Source organism: Danio aesculapii, chromosome 5 (genome assembly GCF_903798145.1).
Source record: "Danio aesculapii chromosome 5, fDanAes4.1, whole genome shotgun sequence".
NCBI lineage: Eukaryota > Metazoa > Chordata > Actinopteri > Cypriniformes > Danionidae > Danio > Danio aesculapii.
Window position 1 is genome coordinate 45,963,971 of NC_079439.1, and position 17,255 is coordinate 45,981,225.

At 36.3% G+C, this 17,255-nt stretch overlaps 1 protein-coding gene across 2 annotated transcripts in view; it reads right to left on the reverse strand.

The window, feature by feature from the left end:
- The window catches only part of gnb2 (guanine nucleotide binding protein (G protein), beta polypeptide 2), a 40,169-nt gene extending 24,774 nt beyond the window's left edge, over positions 1-15,395 (reverse strand). The window contains exon 1 of one of the 2 annotated variants that reach the window (XM_056458324.1): positions 14,416-15,395. The gene's annotated coding sequence lies outside the window, so the exon portion shown is untranslated. The remainder of the gene's footprint in view (positions 1-14,415) is intronic. The other variant, XM_056458325.1, reaches the window with a different exon arrangement.
- Positions 15,396-17,255: the final 1,860 nt, after the last annotated feature.

Genomic DNA, 17,255 nt, shown 5'->3' on the forward strand with positions numbered 1-17,255 from the left:
ACGATATTGTTATCGCGGGCACTTCAAAATACCGTGAAAAATATTAGATCCGAATTTATATTCTTAGACCGCGCCTTAGCTTATTTTCCATCAACCGCTTGAAGAAACACTGCGTATATGCTGCGCAGAACTGATGCGCACTCTGATGTAAACAATCCCCACATGTAGAAGCCCTGTGTGCGCGGCGCCGCTGCCACCGCGCTATAATCCTCACACGCAGGGGCGGACTTGCCATCTGGCAGACCGGGCACTTTACCGGTGGGCCGACGTACTTTTTGGGCCGGGCTGATCATCGTCTTATGATTTGATCGGCCCATAAAAGGTTTAGCAGCCTATCGTTTTTTTCTGCCTTATTGATTGACGCTGCTGTGATCTGTGACTCTCTGAAAGTAGATGCTTTTTTTCCCGGACAGACAGACCGGGCCGGTCCATGTGATACTGTGCAGCCCATTGGCTCTTTTCGGTATTGACATTGGGCTGGCCCAATCACAAACTCCTATTTTGGACTCCGTGTGAGCGTGCGTCGTCTGTGTGTATTTGTCAAAATAGTCGAGAGTCAGAGAGAAGAAACGCAAGGGAGGCGCAGAGAAATCGCGGGAAATACACCGGCGTTTCATTTAGCGATTCTGAAAAGTTCTCTGTTCATTCTAGTACACGGCTAAAAACGCAAATCACGTGACCACACACTCTCTGCCCAGAGCTGCAGCCACTAGTTCAGCGGGTAAGCATAAACCCCAGGTGAGAGGATAGTACATGTCAGACAGTTCATCTGCTGGATGGTCTCATCTCACTATAGTTGTTAAACGTGATATTGAATTCATCTTGTTGTCTCTATCTAACAATTCTTATGTCTTTTGAATCACTTGTTCTCAGTTAACTGTTTTGGCTGAGTGCAAAGATAAGCTAATATATTAATTTATGTAACCACATACACTGAATCTGCACATTGACTGATTGCTTACCTTTATCGTTTAAATTTAATGTACGTTATACTGTTATAATGGCCATTATTGGTTATTAAAACTGATATTCTGCAAAAGAGACAGTGTAAATCAAATATCAAAATGAAACAAATTTGACTTATATTATGTTTTCATTGTTTAGATAGTGAAACAGCAAGCAGGATGAGGTGAAAGAGGTTAAAATGTAACACTGTTCCCTATGAAGATTTACCCATGCATTAGCAGGCAGTTTTTGTTATGTTTATTATTGAATATAGGCTGAGTGAATAGTGTATTGAATAAGCTAAATTGGCTGTAGTGTATGAGTGTGTGTGAATGAGTGTGTATGGGTGATTTCCAATATTGGGTTGTGGCTGGAAAGGCATCTGCTGCATAAAACATGCTGGAATAGTTGGCAGTTCATTCCACGATTGCTGATCGAAGACGGTTTCCCTTTGCACATTCACTTGGATATAATTGCTCAAGTTTACTTATATATTGTGTATTGTTTTATTTATATTTATTTGTATTTAAATGTTTGAAGTACTTTTAGTTAACTAAAAAGTTATTAAAGTTACTAAGTTGACGAAACTGAAGTTTTTTGTGTTTTTTTTACCTGTTTCTCTAGTAAAATTACAATATCGTGATAATACCGTATACCGTGATAAAAGCTCAATCAATTAATCGCAGCATGAAAATGTGATACCGGCACATGCCTAATTGCACTGCTACTCGTGTGATATTGTATTTATACAACAGTTCGACGGCATAATCATGTATATAAAAAGAAAATCAAACACAGAGAGTCTAAAAACCCTTTTGTACAAGGAACTACTTTCTTCTGCCATTCATTCACATCTGCAGCTGACATCAGAACAGCAGATACCATTACTACTTCACCAACATCATTTTAGAGCTAGAATTTGAATGATTCTCTTGCGTAATGTCTAAAGTGATGACAAAACAGGTGATTTTGCTCACATTTTAAGATTGTAAGGCTGAACGGCATGAAATGCCATCAGTCTACAGCAGGGGTGTCAAATCCAAACTTGGTCAGGTCCACAACTGAGTGTTGTGAATAAAGTCAGGTATTTGTTGGAGAAAATAAAAGTGTATTAACAACTGTATAACATCTCTTACACTTCATTAAAGCACATCTATCAAAATAGCAAGGTTTTACATTTAATTTTATTTCGGCCACATTTGTCTCACAGCAGCTTTTATCTCTATCAAAACATGAAGGTCTCTAACCAATATAAGCATAAAACAGTACAGTAGGCTAGCATAGAACAGTAGTCTACTTTAAAAACTATTTCATATTCAGAAAAACTGATAATAAAACAAAAAGTCAACAACTCGTATACCACATTGTAACAAGCAACAGATGGCTTCTGATATTGTATTGTTAAACTTATTCTTTTAGCTTTAAAAAGGCAGCCAGATCATGAAATGATCCATGCCAACTGTCGATGCCTACAACTGAACTTGTGGATTTCAGAGGAAAAAAAATTAAAGCAATATATTTATTAGTGGGCTATTATAGATAAAGGGTAGCCTATATAAAAAATAAATGATAATTAATTGTATTATTTTGATTATTTTGCTTCAAAGGACACTTGTAATATATGAACAAATATTTGAATAAATATTGTTTCCCACCTTGGTTGAAATTGTCGATATTCTCTGTCCACTTTGCATTATTTTGGCATTGTGCTAGTCCCAGAAATATTTTACCTTGTTTAAATTTAGCGTAATGTTATGCTAATGTCTAAATTAGAGAGCAGGGTGAAGCGCAACAGCACCACCTGCGCCTCAATATTGTAATGGTCACAGAACTAATATTTGAAGCGAGCGCGGGCCACCTAAACTTGATTACCAAAACTTGTTGTCGGGCCTAATTAAATGTTTTGATGGGCCACATTTGGCCCGCGGGCCTTGTAATTGACACATGTGGTCTACAGCAATATCTCCCAGTATTTCTCTGTTGTAATCGGGAGATCACAATAATTATCCCTGAAAAAGCCAAAACAACGCAAACACTACCAGATTACTGCTGTGTTTGCGATTAAAGAAAAATTCTAAACACATGAGGGCATTTCATCTTTCTTTCATTTTACTGAACTAGTCTGCAGTAACAAAAACAGGAGACTCATTCAAAACAAACAGATGGCCAACCAAAAAGTAACTCAGGGTTATACAAAGAGTGGCCAACACAAAATACATACATTCCTGAAATGTGAGTCCCATCTCACACTCAATACACTACAAATACTATGGTTTAAATACAGCACTACAACATACAAAAGAGAGAGATCGACTTGGAATGTCACTACCTGTTTAATAATGATTTGATTAGCTGTTGATACAAATTACACTGTTTTTCTCCTTTAAAAGCTTATTATACTGTCTCTGTCACCATTTTGTGGATGAACAATGTCAACTGTCTTTGCTCTCCTCAGTATGACAGGCTAATGGCCATCGATGTGCTGTCTCTCAGAAATTATAAATCATAAAAATAGGCACTATCCTTAAAAATAAACCGCATAGTTGCAATCTAAACAACTACATTCTCGACTAAAAAAGCCTCAAAAGTACATTATGTTGCCCAACAACTGCAATATTGGTCAAACTGTAGTGAGTCCTCTGCTTGTTGCTGTATGTGGGTGGAGTAATACACAAGGGTGAAGAGGTTAAGAGGCTGGACGAGTGTTGTTATTTGCAGAATATCGCACAGCTATCAGCCAATCATATTCAAGAACCAGACAGAACTGTTGTGTGTGTGTATATATATATATATATATATATATATATATATATATATATATATATATATTAGGGGTGGGCGTTACCACAATTTTTTTATGCGATACCATACCGATACTATTTGTTAAGATTTTCACGCTACCGATATCGATATCACTTATTATTTTAAATGTAGTGTGTGATATATACATACACGCATACACATCCATATTGTATACACTCTGCATACACATACGTATACACACTGCACAGATACAGCCACAAACACTTATATTTATTCTTATTCACCCAATGATAACGAGAGCGAAAGAGAGAGCTGATTATTCTGATTTATTATTTTATTTATTTTTATTTAATTATTATTATTATACTATATATTATAATGCTATACTACTATTTTCTGTTTACTATATATATATATATATATATATATATATATATATATATATATATATATATATATATATATATATATATATATATTTATATATATTTATATTTATATATATATATATATATATATATATATATATATATATATATATATATATATATATATATATATATATATATATATATGTGTGTGTGTATATATATATGTGTGTGTGTGTGTGTGTGCGTGCGTGCGTGTGTGTTCTTTTTAATGTAAACTTTATAAATGCTTTGGCAAAACATTTGTAACATTTCTCATGCCAACAAAGCAATTATTGAATTGAGAGGGAGAGAGAGAGAGAGGTTTGCCTCCTTTAAAACTCTCCTATAATGTCTTTTGTCGGACAGAGGGAGACACTGGGCAGTTTGTTTTTGTTCCGCTTCTTTATAAGTTTGAAGGTGTGTTGTCTGTAAGTTTTTATAAAGGCTGCTTGTATTGTTGCTCTGTACGACTTTCTTATCACAAATATTGCTCGTGCAATGCTTTTTCAGCTGATGAGCACCATAACACGCTGCGTTACCTTTCTGCCATCGTGTCATTACGTAATGCAGAAGTGTGCGACTTGCGTGTGTTGAGTACGTAAGTTATCTGAAAGGCACACTAAATTAATACCTATGGCTCCTGAGGATAAACTTAAGTCTACTGAAGCAAAACAATTGATCTGTACAATAATATACCCAACAATTTTATACAATTTAAATTAACAACAATTACACACTGATTACATAAGACAAAACATTTGTATTTAAAAGTGTCAGACCAAGTGTGTTGCAATGAATACATTTATATTACAGTATGTGTTAGGAAGCTTCTAATTCAACCTGTGAATGCTCAGGATCATTTGTAGAGGCTGTGGATTAAAGGTAATAATTAGAGGTAATAAGATTTCTTGAACAAACTGGTCATTTTGCTTCATAAGACCTCAATGTATCAATGCAGCAGTCACAAGTATTTTGTTGTTGTTTTTTACTCTCTAAGTGCTAGTAGCCACTGATGTAGCATTCTGCGAATCACTAAGAACCACAAATTCAACTAAAACATTCATGAGAATTTTGTACTTAAGACTAATTTCACCAACATCTTGGGTGTCATGAGGGTGAGTAAACTAACAGCAAATCTTTTTTGGGGGCGAACTATCTCTTTAAGCAGGACAGGGTTATGTATCATAGCAGTTCATCATAATGCCTTTTGGACTGATGTGAAGTGTTTGAAATCAGGTGGACTAAATGTGCGTTACAAATAGCCTCAGGGTCAAACATTACCTATTTATAACCCAACAGTTTTTTTTTTCTTTGCAGTTATATTATTGTCAGCACTATGTAAAATAATACAGCTTCATACATTAAACATGACTGGAGGGGGCTGTCAGCTGATGAGCACCAAATTGAGAGCATAACAAGGCCACCAGTTCAGAGAAGGCAAATGTTTTCTACGTCACTATGAAACAGGTCAAATGTTTTACATTTACATTACAAACATTTTTTTATATAACTGAGCTGTGGAAACAGAAATTGTTGCATGATCACGTCGACAAAGATGAGAAACAATTTCAGTTAAATAATCAACATTCTAAACTTGCCAATTCTGGACATCTGTGCAGTGGATTTCAGTTGATATAATAAAATGAGTTCTTTTAGTATGAAGCATAATAGTATTAAGTATTAATTATACATAGTATGAAGTTCAATGTACAGTGATATATCATTGTACACTTTGAATACTGTGAATAAAAATGAGAAAATAATCTTTAAAGACGTTTACTGCCACCGTGACCACAGCCGCTGCCTTCCCTAAAACTGCAACCTGTTTAAACTGTTTATTTAAACCGTGTGTCTTTTCATCCTGTGAGAAAGACAGCTGCAAAACGTGCGTTTGCGTGATCACATGGTTGACGTATGTGTTTCAGTCAGATCGTCCATGGCCAGAACAACAGACATATGCACGGTGAACATCCTCTCTATCGCCATATTGATATATGCGTATGGCAAGCTGTTTTAACATGTATCTTCATTAAACTAACAAGTTTATCATTAGTCTGTCATCAGATACAGACTAGTATTTTATGAAAGGACTAGTGGTTCATATATCAGCTAGTCAGTTATAATATTTCTATTTTGCGGGGTGGGATTTGGGGGGCTTGTAAATACTTGACAAATGCATTCATTCAATGCATTCATTCAAATGCTTTATTCATCAGGGGTTGCCACAGCAGAATGAACCGCCAACTTATCCAGCACGTTTAACACAGCGGATGCCCTTCCAGCTGCAACCCAGTACTGGGAAACATTCATACACTCTCGCATTCATACACTATGGCCAATTTAGTTTATTTAAATCACCTATAGCGCATGTCTTTGGACTGTGGGAAAAACCGGAGCACCCGGAGGAGACCCATGCCAACAAGGGGAGAACATGCAAACTCCACCTAGCTGGGATTCACACCAGCAACATGCTTGCTGTGAGGCAACAGTGCTAACCACTGAGCCACCATGTCACCCCAGTAGAATATTTTAGATTTTTTTTTCTGTAACACCTTTTACAGACCCTTTCGTTTCAATTAGATTATGTTAAATTTTAAATCAGGTGAAATTTTAATAGAAGCTATTCAAAAATATGCTAATCAGGAGCCATGTGACACCCACTGACAGGTAAAAGCTGCTACTCTCTCTTGGCTGTTGCCTTAGTGCTGAGGGATTGAGACACAGTGGCAGATATTTGCGCACATATAGTTTTGACCAATGGTGGCTTGCGACACGGTGTGTCCTAAATAGAAATGTAAAGGTAATGCAAAAACTACATACTATTATTGATGACTGTAGAAAGCCAAAAAAAATCCTAGACATGAGATTTAGAAATCCTGGCTGGACACTTTTTTTGTTCCAAAAAGAGGACTTGTAGTCACCCTAGTGTTGCTACAGTATCTGGGCCCTTCAGGTTAAATCCACTCTATACACATTCGTGCTTTGGGCCCCTCTCTACGTAAGTGTCTCAGTAACTCTGCATATCCATTTATGCTGATCTGTTCCTGTTTTAATACAAAATATAATCACTAAGATTTATTCTTCACTAAATTATTTGAATAGCTGACAGTTTTCTTGTTAATAAATAAACAGTGGAGCTGCAGCCATTTATGAGACATGGATCATCTGATAATTCAGAAGCATGCACTTGAGTGAAAAAGTACCAGCAAATCTGCAAGTCACCTGCAAAGAGTGTTAATTTGACTAAACTTCCAGCTAATCAAGAAACTGTTAACTAGATATTAAAGTTTGAGGACAAACTTTATGGTGGCTTGAAAAGCCGAGTCTGAATTAGCATGTTACTAGCATGAATTAGCAAGTAACTAGCATGATTCTAACATAAATTAGCATGTAACTAGCATGATTCTAGCATGAATTAGCATGTTACTAGCATGTTTCTAGCATGAATTAGCATGATTCTAGCATGAATTAGCATGTTACTAGCATGTTTCTAGCATGAGTTAGCATGTTACTAGCATGTTTCTAGCATGAATTAGCATGTTACTAGCATGATTCTCGCATGAATTAGCATGTTACTAGCATGTTTCTAGCATGAATTAGCATGTAACTAGCATGTTTCTAGCATGATTTAGCATGTTATTAGCATGCTTCTAGCATGAATTAGCATGTTTCTAGCATGAATTAGCATGTTATTAGCATGATTCTAGCATGAATTAGCATGTTACTAGCATGATTCTAGCATGAATTAGCATGTTACTAGCATGTTTCTAGCATGAATTAGCATGTTACTAGCATGATTCTAGCATGAATTAGCATGTTACTAGCATGATTCTAGCATGAATTAGCATGTTATTAGCATGATTCTAGCATGAATTAGCATGTTACTAGCATGATTTTAGCATGAATTAGCATGTTACTAGCATGATTCTAGCATGAATTAGCATGTTACTAGCATGATTCTAGCATGGATTAGCATGTAACTAGCATGATTCTAGCATGAATTAGCATGTAACTAGCATGTTTCTAGCATGAATTAGCATGTTACTAGCATGATTCTAGCATGAATTAGCATGTTACTAGCATGATTCTAGCATGAATTAGCATGTTACTAGCATGTTTCTAGCATGTTACTAGCATGATTCTAGCGTGAATTAGCATGTTACTAGCATGTTTCTAGCATGAATTAGCATGTTACTAGCATGATTCTAGCATGAATTAGCATGTTACTAGCATGATTCTAGCATGAATTAGCATGTTATTAGCATGATTCTAGCATGAATTAGCATGTTACTAGCATGATTCTAGCATGAATTAGCATGTTACTAGCATGATACTAGCATGAATTAGCATGTTACTAGCATGATTCTAGCATGGATTAGCATGTTACTAGCATGATTCTAGCATGAATTAGCATGTTACTTGCATGAATTAGCATGGATTAGCATGTAACTAGCATGATTCTAGCATGAATTAGCATGTTACTAGCATGATTCTAGCATGAATTAGCATGTTACTAGCATGATTCTAGCATGAATTAGCATGTAACTAGCATGTTTCTAGCATGAATTAGCATGTTACTAGCATGTTTCTAGCATGAATTAGCATGTTGTTAGCATGATTCTAGCATGAATTAGCATGTTTTAAGCATCATTCTAGCATGAATTAGCATGTAACTAGCATGATTCTAGCATGGATTAGCATGTTACTACCATGATTCTAGCATGAATTAGCATGTTACTAGCATGATTCTAGCATGAATTAGCATGTTGTTAGCATGATTCTAGCATGAATTAGCATGTTTTAAGCATCATTCTAGCATGAATTAGCATGTAACTAGCATGATTCTAGCATGAATTAGCATGTTATTAGCATGATTCTAGCATGGATTAGCATGTTACTAGCATGATTCTAGCATGAATTAGCATGTTACTAGCATGTTTCTAGCATGAATTAGCATGTAACTAGCATGATTCTAGCATGAATCAGCTTGTTTCTAGCATGAATTAGCATGTTGTTAGCATGATTCTAGCATGAATTAGCATGTTACTAGCATGACTAGCATGTCACTATCGTGTTGCTAGCACCTTTCTAGCAAGATTAGCATGTCAGTAGGAAGTTTAAACTGTTAGCATGTGTTAGAAAAGCTAGTCACAGTCTCTGGGACAGTTGCTAGGGTGCTGAAATTGGTTGCTAGGGAGTGGCTAGTAAGTTTAAAGGTAATCAGTGATTGGCTGCTGGCTAGACTGAGTTGAATGAGGCCAGACTCTAGTCTGTAGGACAGTCTGATGCAGAGTTATGAGCTCACAAAGGTTGATCCAATGTTAAGTAAATGGGAGTCTTTTACAATGGAAGTCTATGGGACAGTTGCTAGGGTGCTGTAAGTGGTTGCTAGGGAGTGGCTAGTAAGTTAAAAAGTCATCAGTTATTGGCTGCTGGCTAGACTGAGTTAAATGAGTCCAGTTAGAAGTCTGTAGGACAGTCTGATGCAGAGTTATGAGCTCACAAAGTTTGACCCAATGTTAAGTCAATGGGACTTTTGGGATTTTTCTGGGTCGTTTTTCGGAAAACCCAAGGTCGGATCAGTTAGAAAAGATATAGCAACCCGAGTCAGACCAGTTCGAAGGTTTGACGAAAGTTTGAAGTATGTAGCTTGAAAGGCCTAGGAGGAGATACACTTAGAAATTAGTCTCAGAAGAAGAAGAAGAATAATAACTAGATATTAAAGTTTGAGGACAAACTTTATGGTGGCTTGAAAAGCCGAGTCTGAATTAGCATGTTACTAGCATGAATTAGCAAGTAACTAGCATGATTCTAACATAAATTAGCATGTAACTAGCATGATTCTAGCATGAATTAGCATGTTACTAGCATGTTTCTAGCATGAATTAGCATGATTCTAGCATGAATTAGCATGTTACTAGCATGTTTCTAGCATGAATTAGCATGTTACTAGCATGATTCTAGCATGAATTAGCATGTTACTAGCATGTTTCTAGCATGAATTAGCATGTTACTAGCATGATTCTAGCATGAATTAGCATGTTACTAGCATGATTCTAGCATGAATTAGCATGTTATTAGCATGATTCTAGCATGAATTAGCATGTTACTAGCATGATTCTAGCATGAATTAGCATGTTACTAGCATGATTGTAGCATGAATTAGCATGTTACTAGCATGATTCTAGCATGGATTAGCATGTAACTAGCATGTTTCTAGCATGAATTAGCATGTTACTAGCATGTTTCTAGCATGAATTAGCATGTTATTAGCATGATTCTAGCATGAATTAGCATGTTACTAGCATGATTCTAACATGAATTAGCATGTTACTAGCATGATTCTAGCATGAATTAGCATGTTACTAGCATGATTCTAGCATGAATTAGCATTTTACTAGCATGATTCTAGCATGAATTAGCATGTTACTAGCATGATTCTAGCATGGATTAGCATGTTACTAGCATGTTTCTAGCATGAATTAGCATGTTACTAGCATGAATTAGCATGTTACTAGCATGATTCTAGCATGAATTAGCATGTTACTAGCATGAATTAGCATGTTACTAGCATGATTCTAGCATGAATTAGCATGTTACTAGCATAATTCTAGCATGAATTAGCATGTTACTAGCATGATTCTAGCATGAATTAGCATGTTATTAGCATGATTCTAGCATGAATTAGCATGTTACTAGCATGATTCTAGCATGTTACTAGCATGTTTCTAGCATGAATTAGCATGTTACTAGCATGTTTCTAGCATGAATTAGCATGTTGTTAGCATGATTTAAGCATGAATTAGCATGTTTCTAGCATGAATTAGCATGTAACTAGCATGATTCTAGCATTAATTAGCATGTAACTAGCATGTTACTAGCATGATTCTAGCATGAGTCAGCTTGTTTCTAGCATGAATTAGCATGTTGTTAGCATGATTCTAGCATGAATTAGCATGTTACTAGCATGACTAGCATGTCACTATCGTGTTGCTAGCACCTTTCTAGCAAGATTAGCATGTCAGTAGGATGTTAAAACTGTTAGCGTGTGTTAGAATAGCTAGTCACAGTCTCTGGGACAGTTGCTAGGGTGCTGAAATTGGTTGCTAGGGAGTGGCTAGTAAGTTTAAAGGTAATCAGTGATTGGCTGCTGGCTAGACTGAGTTGAATGAGGCCAGACTCTAGTCTGTAGGACAGTCTGATGCAGAGTTATGAGCTCACAAAGGTTGATCCAATGTTAAGTAAATGGGAGTCTTTTACAATGGAAGTCTATGGGACAGTTGCTAGGGTGCTGTAAGTGGTTGCTAGGGAGTGGCTAGTAAGTTAAAAAGTCATCAGTTATTGGCTGCTGGCTAGACTGAGTTAAATGAGTCCAGTTAGAAGTCTGTAGGACAGTCTGATGCAGAGTTATGAGCTCACAAAGTTTGACCCAATGTTAAGTCAATGGGACTTTTGGGTTTTTTCTGGGTCGTTTTTCGGAAAACCCAAGGTCGGATCAGTTAGAAAAGATATAGCAACCCGAGTCAGACCAGTTCGAAGGTTTGACGAAAGTTTGAAGTATGTAGCTTGAAAGGCCTAGGAGGAGATACACTTAGAAATTAGTCTCAGAAGAAGAAGAAGAATAATAATAAGTTTAAGATAGATAACAATATGCTGGCTTTTCAAGCCACCATAATTAGCCTTGTTGGCTACAGCTACTGAAGAACTGAATTGGCACTACAGATTTCAAAACAAAACAAAACAAATCAAAATGAACTGGTGGCTTGTAAAAATCAAGAATACAAGTGACAATTGAACCGGTAAAGTTCCAGACTAAACCAGCATGTCATTACCAAACTTATGAAATGGATGAACTTTCCATGTTTTGCACCAAATATGTACTAAAAGGCTCAAAACCTCCCATATAAGATATTATTTAATCAAATTGTAATATTTTTGGCTGCTCTTTATTCTACACTACATGTACTGTAAGTAACTAGGGCTGGACAACTTTTTGTTTCAGCATTGATATCGCTATGTGATCATTCACAATAGTCACATCATGTGTGTTGAGTCTGAATTATACATTATCATTTTACAAGTGTTTTTTTAAGAGCTGTACCTGTGTAAGGGTTTTAAAAGCATTCAAGTATAAGAAATTGTAGCGTTTGTAACTTTGAAAAATTAATAATGATTCTTTTTTTTTATTGTTTTTAAAACAAAGACTAAGCAGTATTATTTTACATTTGATTATTCAGTTACTGTATATTTGAATACATTTGGACTTTTCGGAAAACAATAAAGCGCTGTTTATTTAGTCTGCATATTTTTCTTTAATGAATGTATCTGTGCTTGTAGATTGTTTATTATACTTTATGCACTCCACTACAGAATCATCCCAATTAATCTAAAATTATTAATTGCTTACAAACATTTATTTAACACATGTAGTGAAATTGTATGTGCATCGCAAAATAAAAAAATATCCCAATGTGTAATTTTTCCAATATCGTAAAGCTTATTGTACAAATTACCCAGTTTATGTAATGACTGTGATAAGTACATACATGCAAAGAAGACTAAAATAAAGTCATAATCTTAAGTCATAGTCTTAAAGTTTTTATCTAACAGTAAGCTCTTAAATGTATCAGTTCCTTATAAACAGTTAATACTAGTATATAATGCATAAGAGTACTGGTAACACTGACATAGATTATATTAACCAACTGAGTTAAAGGGTTAGTTCACCCAAAAATTTTAATAGTCAATTAATTACTCACCCTCATGTCATATCTAACCCCAGAGACCTTTATTCATCTTTATAACACAAATTAAGATATTTTAAGTGAAATCTGAGATCTTCCTCATCCTCCATAGTCAGTAAGGGTCCTGACATATTCAAGCTGGCTGGTATGGGGTGTCATTGCTCAGTGCTTGTGAATGTGCGTAATATACTGACACTGCAGCAAAGAAATTGTTGCATAATGTTATTATTTGTGTTTTATGTGTACTTAAAAGTATTCTCGTAGCCTGATCATATTCCGTTTGAACCACTGGAGGCCTAAGGTCTGTTTTGTAGGTCTGTTTTGTTCTGTTTCGAGGATTTTTTTTGGTATTCCATTGACTAACAAAAGTCTCATTAGCTATGTTTCCATCTAAAGATGCGAATTAAATTTATGTGCAAACTAGAATATCGCATAAAAGACGTGCAAATACAACAGCGTTTCCATCCAACGAGTCAAAGAGACCAAAATCATCACTTCCTGATTAACTGGCGCCAAATACCAAAAGTAAAAATGTGATTTTCTGCGATGGGAGAAGCTGCGGGAATCTTTTTCATATTTAATAAATGACTTGTGCCTCAGAAGACAGATGTTGACACACAATGAACCTGTGGTGGCGTTTGAAGGCATGAGCCACGGAGCACAGTGTTGAGCACAGTCTTCTGGAGGTGATTAATATTCTAATTACACTAATACTGAAATGGTTAGGCGTTTTAGAATGACCAAAACAACATTTCAAATTTTTTACTATGTGCCCAGCCGCTGCTCTGTCTATTAACACACATTTTTATCATCACATGATCTCTTATAACAAAATCAAATGACTTGTTTCAATGCGCGTACTGGAATTTGTTCAGTAAAAGTGTTTCCATCGTAGTTTGTGCATCTTTTTTTTTTCAAAATCAAAAGTTTATCCTACTCAGTTATGCGCATACATTTTATTCATATTTTCAAAATCTATGCACATCTTGCCGTTTCCATCAACCAATTTTTATGCGCACATCCAAATACGCCTAAAATAGGTGGATGGAAACGTAGCTAATGATTTGGAAGGACATGAGGATAAGTAATTAATAACACTTTTCATTTTGGGGTAAGCAAGAAGTAAGCATTGGTACCTAATGAAGAGTTAAAACTGTAATGCGTAAACGTAGTTCTAGTTAGCTCTGCATCGAGTGTAAATAGTCACTAGTGAACTGATTATTGGTAGCGTATTGGTAATGTTAAAACAGCTTGCCATAATCAGCTGTGGAGCGAGCAAAGCGCTGGAGGCTGCACAGGACAGGAGGCTTTTGCTCCATCAGTTCACGACTCACGGCTGAAATCATGAGACATGCTGCACCTTTAAATCCAGATATAATGTGATATACACCTTCATGAAAATAAATAGCAAATTCAGTAGTGGGAGTTGATGCCAAAACTAGAAAAACCCCAAATGCACATTACAAATATTCTAGTCTAATCCAATTGATCCATTCTTACTGTTTTATATGTCTCATTGGGTCACACAACATTGCAATGGAATAAAACAGTACCTTTTAATCTTGCAGTTTGGCTTTAGTCTCGGCGTACAGTAAAGTGAGAGGAATGCTGGAGTGGGTGGCGGAAGTAATTCGCAGGGAATTTTTCTGCTGGAAAATGATTAGGACTCCGACCGCATACTGTCGCCTCTTTCCTGGTGCTACAGTTAGGCCTCGACGACAAAGTGCTTCATGTGTGAACGGATCAAAAATGTGTTATCATCAAGTCTGCAACCACCATGTCGCCCTCTGATCGTTTCGAGAGAATAGCAGGAAGCCTTTTCCACCGTATTCCTGATTTCAGCACACTGTTCTTTTGGGGGTGAAAACGTATTTTGCGCTCTGCCTATAATTAGCGACATATGTTATAAGTCCAAATAGGGTAAGCTTCTAGATTATGTCGTTGCCTTTATAATGCGTTGCCCGATCCTCGTCTCTTTCCTCCCGAGGTTCTTCTTCCTCCGTCTTCTCGTTTTTGTCTCCTCGTTTTGACCGTCGCTTCTCGTCCAAGAAATGACCAATTCTCTAAAACACGAGACACCCCGTGTCCCTTCAAAGAAATCAAAATAAAGTACCCAAAAATCGACTTGGCTATCTCTCCGGAGGAGCATTAAACCCATCCATCAGTTCAAACGTGGCTGTGCCAGAACAGGAGGCGGGGTGGATTCAACATAAACAAGAGTACAGTTTGTTTTCTAAATAATTAAACTAATCTGCGCTCGCTCGGCTGTCAATTCAGTCCCACATGAAATCATTCAGTCTGCAGCAGAAACACGTAGCATCACATATGCGCGATTCAACCACACCCATTTTATTGCGAATGTACCACTGCAGCGCAGAGCTGCACCGCCAAACCGCGGCTCAGGGGGGTGAACAGCACCTCACACTCGACTTCAGGCCGCTGGACGACACATGTCAGTTCTTTCAGCAGATGTGAAAACTCTCTACTCACTATAACTCAGTGTAAATGTTTGCCGTAAATGACATATAAATGCCTTTGAGAAGACAGTGACATTCTGCTGAATTCCCCCTACGCGCTGGTCAGTGACTACATGAGTGCGCTCCTGAGCGGAGTGTTGCCAGATCTAGCAAAAAGCACACTGTTGTGTGGAAAATAAACACAAAATAAGCAACTTTCCCTTAGAAATATAGTGGAGCTAAGAATTATTTATTCATAATAATTTATCTTTATTTATAGTGTTGTATTCAGAGATGAGGGTGTTCGGAGGTGTGAATTGTATGGTCACCGTGTGCTTTGGCCAACCATTTAAAAATATAAAGTTTATAAAGAAAAAAAATTTAAGAAAGAAAATAAACTGTTAAACATATTTAACAAATTAACGACTGAAGTTGTTTCTAATATGTGAGCTTGGCAACATGGCATTTCTGCAAAGTTCCCAAAAATCACCACCTTAATAAGTTTTTTTTTCCATACACTGAAAAAAATCATTTAAAGATGATTCCTTGGATTTACTCAATTTTTTTTACGTTAGGGGTTGTAAACAATTTATTTGGGTTGAATTTAAACAAAAAATTAAGTTGAACATTATTAAATTTAATTTGTTTGTTTAAATTCAACACAAATAAATTGTTTGCAACAGTTTTTGCAGACATCATTTTTTTCAGTGTACATAAACATGTTTACAAAATGACTCTAGAATTTTCCAAACACCAACCTCACACATTCCCAAAATAAAGATAGGCGTTTCAATTTTGCACCCCAAATATAATTAAATCATGAGTGGAATTCCCACCCTAATGCAAAGTAAAGTTTTACAGTCTATTAAACATAAAGAAACATATGTAGCTTATTTATTTCTATATTTATATAAAAATGTGCTCATATTATCATCATTTATATTATTGTAATTATGCTTTAATAAGTACTGTAAGCCTATTTGATTCTTTGAACCCAAATTTTATAAGCTTGTTTCTTTATTAGTTTATTAGTTCATCATTGATTTGTTTCTTGTTTTTCTAATATGTGTCTATAGCATAATCAAATGTTAATTTTTTTCTTTGAAACTTTTTGTTTTATTAAATATATATTATATGAATTACTTTAAGTTTAGTCATTTATTTATTAAATGTAAATTTCATTCATTCATTTTCCTTCGACTTTAAGTCCCTTTATTCATCAGAGGTCGCCACAGAGGAATGAATGCCAACTTATCTAGTCTATGCTTCACACAGCGGAAACATCCATACACACACATTCATGCACATACACTGCGGACAATTTTTAGTCAACCCAATTCACCTATAGCGCATGTCTTTGGACTGTGGTGGAAGCCGGAGCACCCAGAGGAAACCCACGCCAACATGGGTAGAACATGCAAACTCCACACAGAAATGTCAACTGACGCAGCTGGAACTCAAACCAGCGACCTTCTTGCTGTGAGGCGACAGTGCTAACCACTGAGCCACTGTTTCACCCTAAATGTAAATTCTATTTTTTTATTCCAGTAGATTGTTTCTCCGGACATTTCCACAGATCCTATAGAACTTCCTTATTGTCCCGTGTGGGTCCCCTCCCCAGGCCCAGGTTTGAAAACCCCTGACTTGTATCTGTAATTAAAATTCCCCTGTAAGAGCAGACAGTAATGCAATGCACACTTTCTCTCAAGAGACATAAGCTGCCACCCACCAGAGACACACTCCTAATTACACCTGCTATAATTACAAGTTGATGGGAGGAGCACAGACAGATTACACTTTGCACTACTGTGCACTTGCTTATTGGCCCCATTAAAATTCGGATTTTTGCTAATGCTGTGCTGCCATGGTTAAACATCTAAACTGTCCTTCATTTATTTTTATTTACATCTGCAACTGTCCCCATTAAAACTGGTTCG